Source organism: Elephantulus edwardii, unplaced genomic scaffold (assembly GCF_000299155.1).
Source record: "Elephantulus edwardii isolate Elephantulus edwardi_28Jun2011 unplaced genomic scaffold, EleEdw1.0 scaffold00018, whole genome shotgun sequence".
Lineage (NCBI taxonomy): Eukaryota > Metazoa > Chordata > Mammalia > Macroscelidea > Macroscelididae > Elephantulus > Elephantulus edwardii.
The window spans coordinates 11,638,260-11,658,270 of record NW_006399768.1 but is presented as its reverse complement, the minus strand read 5'-3'; the positions used below and the strand labels follow the sequence as shown (position 1 = coordinate 11,658,270).

General features: G+C 39.6%; 1 protein-coding gene across 1 annotated transcript in view; it reads right to left on the bottom strand.

The window, feature by feature from the left end:
* The window catches only part of NEIL3 (nei endonuclease VIII-like 3 (E. coli)), a 98,606-nt gene that overhangs the window by 68,372 nt on the left and 10,223 nt on the right, over positions 1-20,011 (bottom strand). The gene's annotated exons all lie outside the window — the stretch shown is intronic.

Here is a 20,011-nt window from a genome sequence, read left to right as displayed (position 1 = left end):
AAAAACACAATATTAAAAAAAAAAAAAAAAAAACTGAGCTAGAACATACCTGCATTTCCAGAAGGATGATCTGGTTCCAAAAAAGAACTTTCAGATAAAAAGTTTAAAATTCTCAATAAATAAATTATGAAAAGAAATTATTTGTAATAGCATTGATAAAATGGTAAGTAAGTAAAGACTAGGAAGAGACAAAAAACAACAAAAAGTAGAAGAAAACCCAAGGAGGTAGAAAGAGTACACTTTCACCATATAAAGGGATTTTTACTATTTTCAAGAATGGGAGCTTCAATTTCATGGTATTGCACAGCCCTGGGATTTGGGAGTAGAGACAGAAATAAACCTGGGTCTTTCTCAGAGGACAAACCTAATAGCACACATGACTCTCTCCTACCCCCCACCAATATCAACAATAAATGAAAACTAATCAACTACTCCATTCTTCATCAGTGATATTAAAAACCAAACAATAATTGTTAAGGTTAATATACATTAAGTGATCACTATCACCTTATATATTTTAATCCTATATTTTAAGAAAACTAAGAAATTATGATTTTAAAAGGTATGTTCTTTGAGAGATTGAAACAAGTAAGTTTAGAGTTTCATACTGACAAATTCTTTTTCTTAACTCATATAACCTGTATCATATTTTTATTAATTTTATATGTATCATATTTTATAAACATTTTACCTTGAATGTTAATTTAATAAGAAATCCAACTTATTTTACTTTAACTTTATTATAGATGTGTATTTATTATATAAAAATATACTAGATGTATACATTTACACCGTTTTGTTGTTAGCTGCCATCTAGTTAAATGTGATTCATAGTGATACTATGAAGAGTGGATTTGAACGTTGCCCTATTCCATACCACTTTCACAATATCTGTCATGTTTAAGCCCACTGTGTTAGTTCACTGGATCAACCCATTTTGTTGAGGGTTTTGCTCTCTTTTCCAAATGATGACCCCTATACCTATCCCAATTTGATATCTTTTTCCAAGGACTAGCTCTTCTTGAAAACATGCTCAAGGTATGTACTTTGGTTGCATATCCCAGACGAATTAGGTTATTCTTTTAGCATTCCAAGAAAATGCAATACTTTTCTCCAGCACCACAATTCAAAGGCATTCATTCTTCTTTGGTCTTCCTTATCCAACGTTAACTTTCTGAAGCATAGGAAGCAACTGAAGGTACCATGGCTTGTATCATGTACACCTTAGTCCCAAAACTGACACTCTTGCTCTTTATCACTTTAAGGAAGTCCTTGACGGCATATTTCAACACATCTTTTGATTTCTTAACTGCTGCTTACATGAGTGTTGATTGTGGATCCATCCTCAACAATTTCAAGCTTTTCTCCAAATAGCTTAACATAGCCTATCATCCAGGGATGAGGATTTTTGTTTTACCTATGTCAATATGTAACCCATATTGAAGGCTGTAGTCTTTGTTCTTCTGCAGCAAACATTTTAAGTCTTCCTCACTTTCAGCAAGCAAGATTGTATCATATGCATAATGCAGGTTGATGACAAGTCTTCCTCCCATCTTGATTTCCTGAAACACCTCAACTGGTATTTCCTCAATTCCCGGAGCTTTCTTTTTTGCCAATGCCTTCCAGACAGCTTGGACTTCTTCCTTCAGGACTTTTGGTTCTTGATCACACGCCACTATCTGAAATAGTTCAGTGTCAGCCAATTCTTTTTGGTACAGTAGCTCTCTGTATTCTTTCCATCATCTTTTGATGCTTCGTGCATCATTCAAGATTTTACTGTGGAAGACATGCTAAGTGAAATATCTCAAAATATCACAAAAAGGACAAACACTGCATAACATCAGTGTCATAAAATAGGACTGTCATGGCAGGATGGGAGTGAAATAGGAAAAGAATGGATGAACACTGCAGTGGAATAAATGAGGGAAAGAACTGTTCAAAAGAAATGTATGATTATTGCTGTTGTTATGAGTACAACTCATAGCAAACCTATGAACAAAAGATCTGAACCCTATTCTATCCTGTGCCATCCTCACACTTTCTGACACACAAAGCAGTTGTGTGACCTTTTGAGGGACTTCCTCACCTTCTACAACCCTCCACCCTTCCCAGAATCCTGCCCTTCTCCAAGGAATAGCCCCTCCTGGCAACATGCCTAAAGTATGTGGAGTGAAGTCTCATTCTTGCCTCTAAAGAGCACTCTGGCTGCACCCTCTCTAAGACATATTTATTTGTTCTTTAGACAGTCTATAAGATGCTCAGTGTTCTTCTCCAATACCACAGCTCAAAGGTGTCAATTCTTTTTTCTGCCATCTTTATTCACCATCCAACTCTCAGATAGCAAGTAATCAGAAAGACTATAGCTCACCTTAGTCCTCAAACTGACATCATTACTCCTCAATAATTTAGAGAGGTCTCTAACTACAGATTTTCCCAGTACAATTTCTTTATTTCTTAACTGTTGGTACCAAGGGTGTTAATTGTATATGTTTGTCAACAATGTGGCATAAGAGGTGCATTGCAAACTGATCTAGGGGAGGGGAAAGAGAGGGGAGGATAGAAAATGTGCAACAATGAATGAATATTAAAAAAAAGAATGTCAACTGAGAGAGGGGTTCAAAGGAAATGTGGAAAAATGAATGAATGAATGAATGAATGAATGAATGAAAATCCAACTTTTCTGTAAACTTTCAATAAAATATTGGTAGGTTCCATCAATTACAACCTAAAGCAACTCTTTGAAGGACAGATCTGAACCCTATCCTATCTTGTGCCATCCTCACATCCTCACACTTCCTGACACATTTGGGCCCACTGTGAGAGTCACTGTGTCAATCCACCTGGTCGAGGGTCTTCCTCTCTCTCCTTTGCTGACCCTCAACCTTTCCAAGCATCATGCCCTCTCAAAGGAATATACCTTCTTAGCAAAATTCCTGAAGTATGTGAGGTAAAGCCTCATCATCTTTGCCTCAAAAGGACACTCTGGCTGCACCCTCTCTAAGACATATTTGTTTGTTCTTTTGGCAGTCTGTGGACTTTTCAGTGCTCTTCTCCAATACCACAGCATAACGGCATCAACTCTTCTTCTCCCATCCTTAGTCATTGTCCAGCTCTCAGATGCAAAAGGAGTGATCAGTCCTGAACTGGTACTAATTATGTTAACTGTGGATCTAAGTAAGATGACCTGGTGAGTAGTCCTTTGTAATAAAAGTTGGCTGGGCCCTCAGGCCTATAGCCCTTGGGCATGATGTGAAGACTGATTTGCTATTAAAGTTATAAATTAAGTTATCAGTTTGTTCTGTTTGGAGATAACTTTGTTCTAATTGGTATAGCACTTGTCTGTCAATTTTCTGTACTGGATAACTTGTGGGTTGCTGGGATACTGTTCAATGTACAGTCTCCTAAAACCTGCTGAGGGACCATCTATGAGTTACTTCCCACTTGACAGCAATGAGTGAACCCTCCCAGCACTTCAATCTCCTTTTACCTTTTCATCTCCACAAGTTAATCTAAGAGTTAACATCCATTCAACAGCTTATCAAATAAACAGTTATTCTGTCAGTTCCAACATCCTTATTTTTCTCTGTCCTGTTTTAAACCTAATTGTCTCATTTAGCTATTTCCCAAAATGTATAACCTCATGACTAGGTTGCTTTCACACTTGACTTGCTGATGCCCTACCCAGACCTTCTTTCCTCTTCTTAATTCTGACTTTATTATGCTTTATAATGGCTCCTGGCAAAGAGACAGACAAGGTAACCTTGAAATAGATGGTGCTGTCACAACACCTAATAAAACAGTAAATGAGTCCCAATTGTCTCATGTGAAGTCTGCTCACATTGCCAAATTAACAGCTTTGACAAGAACTCACACCATTTAGTTAAAAACTGTAACAGCTAACAGCTATCATAATTCATATTGTTCACTTGGCTTTGTCTACTACTTTGGCATCCTCTGACAACAGAGGTGGTATGTGACTTCTGGAAATATATCTCTCTCCATTCCTTATCAAAAAATAGGCAAGTGTGGTTGTTAAATTTGCTCCATTTGCTTTTGAAAAGTTTACCACTTTTACTATGTGCCAGTTCTTATTCTACATGCTGGCACATATCTACACAAAACAACTAAATATGCATGCCCTACCCTCATAAAGAATACACTCTAGTCGGAAAGGAAGGTAAGTAATAGCTGTGGTTAAAGGGCATGTAAAACTCATTGAAATGAGAACAAAGTGAGAAAGAGAAGTTGAGTTTGAGAGATAGTGTATCAGGTTGTACTTTTTAAAAAGCTCAGTTATAACCTCCTTGAGAAGATGTGATGTTGAGCAAGTCTTAAAAGATTAGAGTACTGGTGGTGGACTCTATATCAAGCTGTGCTGCTAACCAAATATCAAGTGTGCCTCTCTGATGGTTTGAAACTCCCACTTTTGAAAGCCCCAACGGAGGATGAACTGTATCCTCCCATTATGACTCAAAGCCTCAAAAATCTCATAGAGGGTTACTGTAAATCACAACTGAGTCCATAACACTGATCTTTGAGTTACAGGATTAGAGCCGTGAAACAACAAAGGGAATAGTAATGCAAAAGGGCCATGGTGGGAACACGCCTAGTATGCTCTGGCTGGAGTAGGAGTAAACAGCAGATATATGATGGCAGATCTTCCATTATGACACTTTTGTTATGGTAGGGTTTTTTAATTAATATAAATAAATAATAAAATAAAATAAAGAGTGTGTGTGTGTGTGTGTGTGTGTGTGTGTGTATTTAAATACTACACTGTGACACTGATGTGTCAAAAGAGAATGGTTACCCATGGTGGAGAGTGGATCTCCCCGATTAAAACAAGCTTGGAAGCAGGAGCAGTATCCACTTCCGTAAATAGCTTGCCTCTGGAAACCCTATGAACCTGGAGAAAGGATGAAAGAAACCCAAGTGTGGAGGACTTTCGTTCATAGGGTCACTATGAGTTGCCTACAACTCGACGGCACTTAACAACAACAACAAATATTGCTGTTTCCTAAGTAGAACATTGCCAAAACATGTAGAGGGTGGGAAAATTACATACAACATAATTTCACTACTCCAAGGACCCAGGATGACCTATCTGATTTTGGCCTGAACAATCAGAGAAAGAGTTGATTGCCATCAGCTGAAATGAGAGACTTAAGAAGGATATTGGGGACTCAGTTTAAGACATGTCAAGGTTGTTATGAGTCATGAAGTTGCCTGCAACTCATAGTGACCCTATCTATGTATAACAGCCCTAAACCCTGCTCTACCCTGTGCCAATTTCATTGTCTCTGACACATCTACCCCCATTACCCAGGTCACAGAATCAACCCATCTGTATCAGGTGCACCTTAATCTCCAGATGGACATCATGGCTCTTCAGTACTTTGGAGAGGTTCCTGACAGCAGACTTTCCCAATGCAATTCATCTTTTAATTTCTTGGCTGCTGATACCAAGAGTGATGATTATGGAGCCAAGCAAACTAAAACTATTAGCAATCTCAATTTCTTCACCATCTATCATGATACTGCCAATTGGCCCAGTGGTGAGAATCTTTGCTTTTTTGATGTCGAGCTTCAATGCATATTTAAGGCTGCAGTCCTTGACCTTCTGCAGCAAGCACTTTAGGTTCTCTATAGTTTCAGCAAGCTGGGTTGTGTCATATGCCTAACACATATTATTGATGAGTTTTTCTCCAATCATGATGCCACATTTCACCTCATAGAATCCAGGATCCCAGATAATCTGTTCTGCATGTTGTTGTTGTTGTTATGTGCCATCAAGTCGCTTGCGGCTCATAGCAACCCAATGTACAACAGCCCTAAACTCTGCGATGTCCTGTGCCACTCGGACCATCTCCGACACACCCATCCCGATTACCCCAATCACTGAATAAATTCACCTCATAGGGGGCCTTCCCCTTCTGCGCTATCCCTCCACCCTACCAAGCATGATGTCCCTCTCCAAGGACCTGTCCCTTCTTGCTACAGGTTCAAAGTATGTCAGACGTAGCCTTAGAATCCTTGCCTCTAAGGAGCAGCCCGGTTTGACCCTTTCCAGGATGAATGTTTGTTTTCCTAGCAGTCCATGGTACCCTCAATGGTACTCTTGCCATGGTACTCTTCTCCAGCACCACAGCTCAAAGGCATCAATCCTCCTTAGTCATTGTCAAACTCTCTGATGCATAACAAGTGATAGCAAAGACCATGGCCTGTATCAGGCACACCTTAGTCTCCAAAGAGACACCATTGCTCTTCAGTACTTTGGAGAGGTCCCTAACAGCAGACTGTCCCATGGCAATACGTGTTCTAATTTCCTGGCTGCTGATGCCGAGACTGTTGACTGTGGAGCCATGCAAACTGAAGCTGTGAACAATCTCAATTTCTTGACCATCCATCCTGATGCTGCCAATTGGCCCAGTGGTGAGAATCTTTGTCTTCTTGACATTGAGCCTCAATCCATATTGGAGGCTGCAGTCCTTGACCCTCTGCAGCAAGCGCTTCAGGTCCTCCTCGGTTTCAGCAAGCAGGGTTGTGTCATCTGCATAATGCAGACTGTTGATAGATCTTCCACCAATCTTAACCCCACATTTCTCCTCATAGAACCCAGCCTCCCAGATAATCTGTTCTGCATACAGGTTGAAAAGGTATGGAGATAGGACACATCCCTGGCGTATGCCCTTCCCAATTTTGAACCATGCAGTGTTTCCTTGCTCTGTTCTGACAACTGCCTCTTGGTCCAAGTACAGGTTTCTCATTAGCATGATCAAGTGTTCTGGGATTCCCATTCTTCTCAGAGTTAGCCACAGTTTGTTATGATCCACACAGTCAAATGCCTTTGCATAGTCAATGAAACACAGATAGACGTTCCTCTGATATTCCTTGCATTCAGCTAAGATCCATCTAACATCAGCTACAATATCCCTAGTACCATGACCCCTTCTAAACCCAGCCTGGACTTCTGGCAATTCTCTGCTGATGTGTTGTTCCAGTCGTTTTGGGATAATCTTCAGTAGAATCTTGCTTGCATGTGAAAATAATAATATTGTTCTATAGTCTCCACACTCTGTTGGGTCACCCTTCTTGGGGATGGGAACAAATATAGATCTCTTCCAGTCAGTTGGCCAGGTAGCTGTTCTCCAGATTTCTTGGCACAACTGGGTGAGCACGTCCAGGGCAACATCTGTTAGCTGAGATATGTCAATTAGTATACCATCTATTCCTGGGACCTTATTGTTTGCTATTTCCTTCAAAGCAGCTTGAAGTATTAAAAGAAGATGGAAAGCAGTTTGAAGTATTAAAAGAAGATGGAAAGAATATACTGAGTCACTGTATCAGAAAGAATTGATAGACATAGAAGAATTTCATGAAACAACATATGAGCAAGAACCTATGGTGGTGAAGGAAGTTCTGTTCTGCATACAGATTGAAAAAGTATAGAGATAGGACACATTGCTGGCATACACCCTTGAAGGTTAAGATATCTATTAGGCATGTAAATGTAAAGGCTGAGAAGGTAGCTGGCTGGATATGAGTTTGGAGTTCAGGAAAAAAGTCTGGGTTGGAAATATTAATTTGTTTCTCAAAACCTCAAATGCATTGCCATAGAGTTGCAAGTGACCAACAACAGACCCTCATTGGCTGTAAGTGTCCTGGGAGGAATTGCCGATTTTTGTCCTGTGGAGACGCTGGTGGGCTTTGAGTTAGCAGTGTGGCTCCCCAAAGACTAAACTACAAAGTTCTCATGCACTTGTTTAGTGATCAGTATATAAATGACTGCTAAAATTGTGAACTGAATCCTCTGTTCAAAATTAAACTCTCCAGGACTCCTAATAATGTCTATTAAGAAAAGTTTCAAACCTATCTTATTTTTATTTTTATCCTAGATTTTGCCTTAGAGAATTTATAACTATGGGCTAAAAGATACATAAATCCATCTTTATAAAGACAGTAAAAACTGTACACTGTGGGGATTAGGTTCTATATTTATGTATTTATGGTGAGCACAGCTGAAACATTCTCTGCTTAATGCTGGAAGATAGGTTAAGAATATTTTATTTCTAGAATTAAACTTCAATGCAGCAAAATTTGTGCTGAAGCAGTTATCTTATGTTTTCTACATGTACTGTCAATGATCAGAAAGCATTGACTTTTAGCCATCTGGAACATAAAAGTCTCAGTGGAAGATTCTAGAAGACATTATGGTTAACGGGATACTCACTAAGAAGACAAACAGGAGTATGTGCCTTTCTAAATAGTCTCTGTTGTCCCTAAAAAAGATGAGTCGTAAAATACAAAGGCATTTAGAAGCCAAAACAAAAGGAAGAGATCCCTCTTTGATTAGTTTTTGTTCTTGTTATGTGCAGTTGAGTCACCTGTGACTCATAAGGACTCTATATACAACAGTCCTAAAACCGGCTCTATCCTGTGTCAATCTTACTGTCTTTGACACACCTACCTCCATTAACCCAGTCACTGAATCAATCCATCTCATTGAGGGTCTCCCTCTTCTGTGCTATCCCTCCATCCTCCCAAGCATGATGTTCCTCTTCAAGAACTGTCTCCTCCTTGTAACATGTCCAAAATATGTCAGATGAAGCTTAAGAATCCTTGCCTCCAAAAAGCAGCCTGGTCTCACCCTCTCTAGGATGAACCTGTATGTTCTCCTAGAAGTCCATGGTATATTCAATACTCTTCTCCAGCACCACAGCTCAAAGGCATCAATTCTCCTATCATCTCTAGTCATTGTCCAACTTTCTGATGCATAGCCAGTAATTGCATAGACTATGACATGAATCAGGCACACCTTAGTCTCCAGACTCACACTGTTGCTCTTCAGTACTCTTGAGAGGTCTCTGACAGTAGACTTCCCCAATGCAAATCTTATTTAATTTTCTGGCTGCTAGTGCCAAGAGTATTGATTGATTGTAGAGCCAAGCAAACTAAAGCTGTGAACAATCTCAATCTCTTCACCATTCATCACAATGCTTCCAATTGGCCCAGTGGTGAGAAAACTGTGCTGTGATAGGGTTTTTAAACCATTGCATTTTTGAAAGTATATTACCATGCCTTTCGTCCAATATACCCCCAGTATAACCCACATACAGCTTTTGGTTAGCGTTCCTCCCCCCCCACCCCCCACTTCAATGGAAGAAAAATCAAAGTTATCTCTTTTCCCTTTCTTTAAAGCAGAAAAAAAATTCAATATCACCATTGCCATTTTTTTGAAAAAATTAGCTTGCCAATGGTGATTCATTTTCCAGAGTTAGACCAGGTTAACCATTTGGACCACCTCAATGATCTCTGGTCCTAGACTTCCAAGGTGAGTAGCAGAACAATTTTGAGGATTTCTAACTACCAAACTAGTACAGGCCGACAACTTGCCATGGAATTTACCACCGTGAATTGTTTGTCTGTAATTTACAGACTCTAATTATTGTATTGGGGAAATCTCAAAGAGATGCACACATATGTTAGATACAGTTTGTAAGATTAAGCGAAATCCCTTTACCTTTCCTTCCAAGACTGAATGTGGTTTTCAAAGTGAGGTGATCTTCTCATCTTTTATCCCTATTTCCTTTTGCCTTTCCTGAGATTTCTTTATAAAAACAAAACAAAAACCCACACATGCAAAAAGTACAAACTCTAATTTACCAACTATTTTTCTTCCTTTTAATATTAGTAATACCCAAATCTTTATATTCTAAATATCTCCAATAGTTGTTTTAGGTGCCATCAAGTTAACTATGACTCATAGCAACCCTATGAACAATAAATTTTAGTCCTGTCCTATCTTGCAACATCCTCAGGATCTCTATATTCCTGAGCCCGTTGTTGCAATCAGTGTGTCAATCTATCTTGCTGAGGGTCTTCCCTTTTTCTGACTCTGCATTTCCTAACAAATTGTCTTTCATCCACAATAGAAGAAATGTAAATATGAAGACCACGTTTTCACTTATGATTATACAAAAATGCAGGGGGTCATTACAATGACAAAGAAGAAGAAAAGACCAAGATGAATGTCAGAAAAGGCTCTGAATATTGCATTAGAGCACCGAGAAGCCAAGGTAAAGGAAAGAAATCAAGATACTAAGATGTTGAACAGAAGATTTCAAAGGGCAGCGTGGGAAGGCAAAGTAAAGTATTATAATAAAATGTGCAAAGAGCTGGAGTCAGAAAATCAAAAGGGCTGAATTTGCTCAGCATTTCTTAAGTTGAAGGAAATTAAGAACAAATGCAAGCCTCAAGTTACAATACTTAAGAATGTTTTGGGCAGAATATTAAATGATCCAGGAATCATCAAAAGAAGATCGAAAGAGTGTACAGAGTCATTGTACCAAAAGGAACTGGCAGACACAGAAGAATTTCATGAAAAAACGTATGAGAAAGAGCCTATGGAGATGAAGGAAGAAGTTCAAGATGTTCTGAAAGAATTGGCTAAAAACAATGTCCCTGAAATTGACAACATATCAATTGACATATTTCAACAAAAAGATGTTTCCCTGGATGTGTTCACCATGTTGTGCCAAGAAATCTGGAGGACATCTACCTGGCCAACTGAGTGGAAGAGATCAATATTTGTTTCCATTCCAAAGAAAGGTGACCTGGTAGACCTTAGTAAATCAACAGAGAACTTCCTGAGGTGCAGGCTGGGTTTAGAAGAGGCCATGGTACTAGGGTATAGCTAATGTTAGATGGGTCTTTGCTGAAAGCAGGGAGTACCAGAAGAATATCTATCTGTGTTTCATTGACTATGCAAAGACATTTGACTGTGTGGATCATAACAAACTGAGGCTAAGTGTGAGAAGAATGTGAATCCAGAACACTTGATTGTGCTAATGAGAAACCTATACTTGGACAGGAGGCAGTCACCAGAACAGAGCAAGGAAACACTGCATGATTCAAAATTGGGAAGTGTGTATGCCAGTGATATGTCCTTTCTCCATACCTTTTCAATCTATATGCAGAACAGATTATCCGTGAGGCTAGGCTCTATGAGTAGAAATATGGTATCAAAATTGAGAAGACTGATCAATAATCTGCATTATGCAGATGACACAACCCTACTTGCTGAAACTGAGGAGGACGTGAAGCGCTTGCTGCAAAAGGTCAAGAATTGTAGTCTTCAGTATGTATTGAAGCTCAATATAAAAAAACAAACAAAAAAAGAAAAACAAAAAAACACAAAACAATAACAAACAAAAAACTCTAAGATTCTCACTACTGGGTTAATTGGCAGCATCATGATATTTTGGAAAGAGATTGATAATATTAACAGCTTTAGTTTGCTTGTGTCCATAATTAACACTCTTGGTACCAGCAGCCAGGAAATTAAATAAGATTTGCATTGGAGAAATTCGGCTGTCAGCAGTGACATCTCCAAAGTACTGAAGAGGAACAGTGTCAGTCTGGAGACTAAGATGTGTTTGATTCAGACCATAATCTTTGCAATTACTTGCTATTTGTCAGAAAGTTAGACAATGACTAGAGATGATAGAAGGAGAATTGATGCCTTTGAGCTGTGGTGCTGGAGAAGAGTATCGAATATGCCATGGACTGGCAGGAGAACAAACTGGTTCATCCTAGAGAGGGTGAGACCAGTTTGCTCCTTGGAGGCAAGGATTCTGAAGCTTCAACTGACATACTTTGGACATATTGCTGGGAGGGACCAGTCCTTGGAGAGGGATGTCATGTGGAAAGGTGGAGTGACGGCACAAGAAAGAAAGATAGTTGATGATTTGATTCAGTGACTGAGGCAATGAGGGTAGATGTGTCAGAGACAATAATATTACCACAAGATAGAGCAAGGTTTAGGGCTGTTATACATAGGGTCTCTATGAGTCACAGGCAACTCGATGGCACATCACAACAATAACAATAACATACAACACTATATGAAAGTTTTTGTTGTTTTTATGTGCTGCTGAGTCGCTTAAGACTTATAGTGACCCTATGCACAGTAGCTTGGAAAGGTGCCCTAACCTGAGTCAATCTCACTGTCTCTGACACACCTACCCCCCATTACCCTAGTTACCACGTCAATCCATCTCATCTTATCTCAGGTTTTCCTTTTCTGTGGTAACCCTTCACCCTTCCAAGCATCATGTTTTTCTCCAAGGATTGGTCTCTCCTTGCCATGTGTCCAAAATATATGACACAAAACTTCAAAATCCTTGCCTCCAAATGGCAACTTAGTTTCACACTCTCCAAGGCAGACCTGCTTGCTCTCTTGGCAGTTGATGGAATGTTCAAGACTCTTTTCCAGCACCACAATTCAAAGGCATTGATTCTTTTTCTGTCTTCCTTACTCATTGTCCAGCTCTCTAAACTTGTGAAGTCCTGGATCAGGTGCACAGTAGTCTCCAGAATGAGCCCTCCATCCTTGCTCTTCAGCAATCTGGAGAGGTCGCTCATATCAGATTTCCCCAGTGTAATTTTTCTTTTGATTTCCTGACTGTTAGTGATAGCGTTGATCGTAGAACCAAGCAAACTGAAATTATTAACAATCTCAATCTCTTCTCCATCTATTGTGATGCTGTCAATTGGCCCAGTGGAGAAAATCTTTGTTTTCTTGGTACTGAGCTTCAATCCATATAGGAGACTGCAGTCCTTCATCATCTGCAGCAAATGCTTCAGATCCTCCCTGCCTCGGCAAGCAAGTTTGCATCATCTGCATAATGCAGATTGTTGATGACTCTTCCGCCAATTCTGAGGCCACATTCTTCCTCATAAAGTCTAGCCTTCCAAATGATCTTTTCTACATATAGACTGAAAAGGTATGGAGATAGGATGCATCATTGATGCATTCTTCTCCTGACTTTGAACTATGCAGTGCTTCCTTTTCTCTCTTCTGATGACTGTTCACCTGTCCAAGTATAGATTTTGCGTAAGCACAATCAAGTGTTCTGGTATTAAAGTAATAGGAAGCTAGTTTAGGAAGAAATTTAATTATTTTAACAACTAGCCCTAGAGTGTTCTTTGTTTTGAGACATTTACTTATTTAAATAAGAAGGGGAATAATACCTAGAGATATTTTATACAATGGTCTATCATCCTTTATCCAAGGCACTGGTTTCTAGTGCACTGTTATTTCTGATATAATCAGCTCTGGATAATATACTGGAGACAAAAATAACATTTTAACCTGATTATTGACTATCTCAACCAAATGCATATATTTTCACTGAATTTTTTTCCCTTTTAAAAAATCCATTTTTAAGGAAATTCTGGTATATCATTGATGGCTTGTTGCATTTATATTGAGAGCTATTGTATACAAATTGGGTAAGGCTTTTGCAATAAACCTAAGATTTACAAGATATTCACTTGCACTCCTGTAAAATCTAGGGTTATCACCTCTTGCTATAAGCTTCAGCTACCCACATACATTCCAAAATTAATTTCCACAAGTCTATTATCTTTGCTGTAACTGTACACAATTGCCCAATATACACTTGACTTTCTCATGTTGACCTTCATAATCCTAGTGTCATATTATTTGAACATTTCATCTTGTTTCCCCTTGAAACAGAGGCAAAAATCTCCTTTGCCACAATTTTAAGTATGATTGAGAAAGGTTCACCTTCCCATTTTCAAGTGGCTTAATAATATAAAATCTTCAAAACAACATATATTTTCAGAGACAGCACATGATTTATTGTGCTGATTACCATTTATCCTGCTTATCCATGGGTGAACAAGAAAGATGAACTTTTCAGAACAGAGTAAGACTTTTCCATAGATAAATGTCTCAACTCTAGAGCAGTTAGATATTTTCCTAACAAAGACAAAAAAATTACCATATTTACTTGCATATTTTCTCCTTCTCTTCTTTCACATGCTTCCCTCCCTGTGTAATGAGGAGGAAGTGGGACATGGGGGCACAGGGTCATAATTTTCTTTCTGAAAGGACCAGAGGGAGTACAAATAGCACAGCACCTCACTGCCCCACACAGAATGCAGTTAAAGAGCCCATATCCCATCATTTAGAGCCACACCAAAAGCAAGAATTTTGTTTATTCATTGCTGAGTCACAGACTCAGAGTTATAGTGCCAACAATGGGATTTATTAGGGAAGGAAGTTGGAGAGTGGTGGAGGCAAAGAATATTAATGCAAATCCAAATTTTAGCCCAACAGTCCCACAACAAAATTGCTCAATTAGTCCAGACTCCGATTTCAGTTTAACAGTCAAATCCAAATCAACCAGCAAGGTTTGCCTCAGAGTAGTTACAAGTCAGCTTCTCCTTCAGGCATCAGCAAAAACTTTTAACTGTGGCCAACATAGATGCAAGAAACCTCCAGTCACATCTTTCCATAGTTCTCCATAGCAATGCCACAGTCTCTCCATCACCATTACCAGGGTCTCACCCTCACCATGGTCTTACTTCACTATCCCTCAATTCTTACCACCACAAATCTTGCTACTACAAGTCTTGTATGCCCCAACTTTTGCTGCCCCGTGTGGGAAGCACTCTTTCTCTTATCCTAGTTTGACAAGCTGTAGATAATTTCCAAGGCAATGTGTCTGCAGTAAAGGTAGCTGGAGACCAGAGGGGGCTAACTGCAATGGCTAAAAAAAGACAAATTTTAGGCTAACATCACACTTTCCCAATATAAAACACTTCTTAATCAGAGGTCATTCATGGCCCAATCTAAAGCAGAAAAAAACACTGTAAAGAGCTCTGATGACTTAGTGGTAAAAAAAAATGCATTACAATCTTGAAGGTTGTTGTTATGTGCTGTCGAGTCATCTGCAACTTATAGCAATCCTATGTACAACAGCCCTAAACCCTGCTCTCTCTTGTGCCAATCTTATTGTCTCTAATACACCTACCTCCATTACCCCAGTCACTGAATCACTTCATCTCATCGAGGGTCTTTCTTCCTCTCCTGCACTGTCCCTCCCAAGCATGATGTCCCTTTCCCAGGACTGATTCCTCCTTGCAACATGTCCAAAGTATGTCAGAAGAAGCTTCAAAATTCTTGCCTCCAAGGAGCAGCCTGACTTCAGTCTCTCCAGGATAAACTTATTTGTCCTCCTAGCAGTCCATGGTATATTCAATATTCTTCTCCAGCACCACAGCTCAAAGGCATCAATTATCCTTCTATCATTCCTAGATAATAAGATTAGGTGTTCTTTTTTTATAGTGTATTAAATACTTAAATGATACCAAAAAAATCCAACAACAACAAAACTACAATGATCACTATAAATCACTTCTCAGTATTCTCCAGTCTAATAATAAGGTTGACTAAACACCTCTGATTCAAGCCTGGTTGACTCAAGCATGATTCAAGTCATGGTATTTTGAATCGCTTGTATGTCTCTGACAACTGGACAATGGCAAAAGAATCAATGATGTTCAGTTGTGATGTTGAAGAAGAATACTACATATCCTATGGACTGCCAAAAGAATAAACAAAAATTTCTTGAAAAAAAGTGCAACCAGGGTGCTCTTTAGAGAAAGATTGAGAAACTTCATTTCACATACTTTGGCCATGTTGTTAAGAGAGGCCGAACCTTGGAAAAAGATAGGCTTGGGAAAATGGAGAGTCAGTGAAAGAGAGAAAAACTCTCAATGAGATGTACTGACAGTGATTGCAACAATGGCCTCAAGTATTTCAGAGATGGTACAAGATAGGGCAGAGTTCAGATCTGTTTTTCATAGGGTTGCAGTGAGTTTTAGTCAGTTTAACAGCAACTAAGAACAGATATCTTTGCTATCTCTTGCTCATGATTGCACATAATGCTGAATGTTGATAATGATAATCCCAAGTCATTAAGCCACCATCAGCATAAATTTAAGAAGGTAAGAAAATTGGTGGCTTATAAAATATTATATTTTTTAAAATAATCATAATTTATCTGGAAAAGAAATTGTCATGGATTACCTATTTTCTTCAGAATAACAATAAAAGAAGCTATGCTTTTGGTTATTTTCCTTTCATATTGAAGAAAAGTAAGTTATAAGGAAAACTTTCACTGTGAAGTTTCTTTACTTTTTATAATAGGAGGTTCCATATAACATTTATAATGAACAACAGGCACACATTGTGCTATTAAGTGCCATCAAGTTGGAATCAATTTATAGCTGACTCTTCTGCAGGGTTTTGAAGACTGTCGATGGCATAAGAGAAGACTATCCATCTTTCTCCCACAGAGCAATTGGTGGATTTGAACCACCTGCCTTTGGGCTTGCCACACAATTCCCTATCACTAGACAACCAGACAGTCAAAGGCTGTAGTCTTCAGTATGGATGAAAACTCAAAAAAACAAAGACTCTCACCACTGGGCCAAGTGGCAGCACCATGATAGATGGAAAAGAGATTGAGGCTGTTAACAATTACAGCTTGTTCAACTCCACAATCAACACTCTTTGCACCGGCAGTCAGGAAATCAAAAGACGAATTGCACTGGGAAAGTCTGCTGTCAGGGACCTGGTCCAGAGTACTGAGAAGCAACAATGTCAGTCTAGAGACTAAGGTGCACCAGGCTATGGTCTTCGCAATTGCTTGCTATGCATCAGCGAGCTGGACAATGACTAAGGATGATAAAAGAATTGATGCCTTTGAGTTGTGGTGCTGGAGAAGAGTACTGTACATACCATGCATTGCCAAGATTGTCTATCTTGGAGAGGGTGAAGCTAAGTTTCTCCTTGGAGGCAAGGATTTTAACACTCTGTTTCACATACTTTGAGCACGTAACCAGGAGTGACTGGCCCTTGGCAAAGGATATCATGCTCAGAAGGATGGAGAGACACTGTAGGAGAGGAAGACTCTAGGTGAGATGGATTTATACAGTAACTGGGGCAATGGGGGTAGGGGTGTTGGAGTCAGTGAGACTGGCATAGGACAAGGCAGGCTTCAGAGCTGTTGTATACATAGGGTTGCTATGAGTCACAAGTCACTTGAAGGCATAAAACCACAACAGAAAATCAGAGCTCCCTCAGACACACATGCAAATGTAGTTGTTGTTGTTGTTGTTGTTAGGTGCTATTGAGTCATATCAGAGCTCCCTCAGACACACATGCAAATGTAGTTGTAGTTGTTGTTGTTAGGTGCTATTGAGTCATATATGACTCATAGCAACCCTATGAACAACAGATCTGAGCCTTGTCCTGTCCTATGTCATTCTCATCTCTGAAACACTTGTGCCCGTTGCTGCAGTCACTGGGTCAATCCATCTTATTGACCCTTCACCATTCCAAGCATAATGTCCCTCTCTAAGGAATAGCCTCTCCTTCAACACATTCAAAGTATGAAAGACGAAGTATCTCCTCCATCTTTGCAAGCACTATAGCTGCATATTTTCCAAAATGTCTTTGTTGCTCTTCTGTACGTTGAGTCAGAAATGACCCATCGGTGTCCTTCCAGTAGATTTTTAGAGGCAGGAGAGCACCAAGAAGCCAAAGCAAAGGGAAGAAATCAAGAAGTTAAGGAGCCGAATAGAAGATTTCAAACTGCAGCTCGGAAAGATAAAGCCAAGTATTATATAATATTATAACTATATAATATTATATAATTATATAATGAAATGTGCAAGGAGTTGGAGTCAGAAAATCAAAAGGGCCAGACTGGCTCAGCATTTCTTAAGCTGAAGGAACTAAAGAACAAATTCAAGCCTCAGGTTGAAATAAGCAGACTACGGAATGATTTCGAAAGTATTACAAGAAGATGGAAGGAGTACACAGAGTCAGTATATGAAAAAGAATTGGCTGAAACAGAATTTCAAGAAACAACATATGATCAAGATGATCAATGGTGATGAAGGAGAATGTACAAGCTGCTCTGAAGGACTTGGCAAAATATAAAGCCCCAGAAATTGATGGAAAAACAATTCATATATTTCAACAAACAGATGCTGCCCTGGATTTGCTCACCTTGTTGTACCAAGAAATTTAAAGGACAACCACCTGCCCAGTTGACTTGGTAGAGACCCATATTTATTTCTATTCCAAAAGAAAGGTGATCTGACAGAACGTGAAAATTATCAAACAATGTCAGTCAACACTCTTGGTACCCACAGCCAGGAAATGAAAAGACGAATTGCATTGAAAGAGTCTGCTGTCAGAGACCTCTCCGAAGTACTGAAAAGCAACAATGTCAGTCTGGAGACTAAGGTACACCTGATACAGGCCACTGTCTTATCAATTGCATGCTATGCATCAGAGAGCTGGACAATGACAAGGGATGATAGAAGGAGAATTGATGCCTCTGTGCTGTGGTGCTGGAGAAGAGTACTGAATATACCATGGACTGCTGGAAGAACAAACAAGTTCATCCTGGAAAGGGTGAAGCCAGGCTGCTCCTTGGAGGCAAGGATTCTGGAGCTCCGTCTGACATACTTTGGACATGGTGCAAGGAGGGATCAGTCCTTGGAGAGAGACATCATACTTGGGAGGATGGAGAGACAGTGCAGGAGAGAAAGACCCTCAACAAGATGAATTGATTTAGTCACTAGGGTAGTGGGGATAGGTGTATTGGATACAATAAAATTTGCAAAGGATACAGGAGGGTTTGGGGCTGTTGTACATAGGGTCACTATGAGTCACAGGTGACTCAACTGCACATACCAACAACAACATCACTAATATCACACAATAAAAAATCCTGCTTAAGATTATCCAGAAAAACTGAAACAGCCCATTGATAGAGAGCTACCAGAATACAAGCTAGGTTTAGAAGAAGTGGTGGCATTTCATCCTCAACAATGACAGATGGATCTTGGCTGAAAGCAAAGAATACCAGAGCAATGTCTGTGTTACTTTGACTGTGCAAAGGCATTTGACTGTGTGGATCACAACCAACTGTGGCTAACTCTGAGATGAATGGAAATCCCTGAACACTTGCTAGTATGTATGCAAAACCTATACTTGGACCAGGAATCAGTAGTCAGAACAGAGCAAGGAAACACTGCATAGTTTAAAATCAGGAAAGGAGTGCATCAGGGATGCATCCTCTCTCCATACCATTTATATTTACATATATGTATATGTGTGTGTGTGTGTGTGTGTGTGTGTGTGTGTGTATCTCAAATCATTCAGGAAGCTGGGAAAAAGAATATGCCATCAAGATTGGAGGAAAACTCATCAAAAACTTACATCATGCAGATTACCCTAAGGAGGACCTGAAGTTCTTGCAACAGAAGGTCAAAGACTATAGTCTTCAATATGGATTGAAGCTCAACATCAATAAGACAAAAATTCTCATCAATGGGCCAACTGGCAGCACCATGATAGATGAAGAAGAGATTGAGCTTGCTAATAATTACAGCTTGCTGGGCTCTACAGTCAACATACTTGGCACTGGTAGTCAGGAAATCAAAAGATTAATTACACTGGGAAAATCTGCTGTTAGGGGCCTCTTCAGAGTTCTAAGAAGCAAGAGTGTAAGCCTAGAGACTAAGGTGCATCTGATCCAGTCCATGATCTTCGCAATTACTTGCTATGTATCGAAGAGTTGGACAATGACTAAGGATGACAGAAGAATCGATGCCTTCGAACACATCATGGACCACCAAGAAAACAAATAGGTCTATCTTGGAGAGAGTGAAACCACGTTTTTCCTTGAAGGTGAGGATTTTGAAGTTCCTTCTCACATACTATGGGCATGTGGCCAGAAGAGACCAATCCCTGGAAAAGAACATCTTACTTGGAAGGGTGGAGGGACAGCGCAAGAGAGGAAGACCCTGGATAAGCTGAATTAAAACAGTAACTGGGAAAATGGGGATTGGTATGCCAGAATCAGTGAGACTAGCTCATGATAGCACAGGTTTCAGAGCTGCTGTATATTGGGTTTACTATGAGTTACAGGTGAGTCGATGGCACATAACAACAACAAGAATACCAATCACATGGGAGAAGACTGTCCACACTTCCCCAAAGAGCAATTGTTGGATTTGGACCATGTGCCTTCAGAATTGAACACAGATTCTTACCACTAGGCAACCAGACATTGTTGTTGTTGTTGTTGTTATGTGCCATCAAGTGGTTTGTGACTCA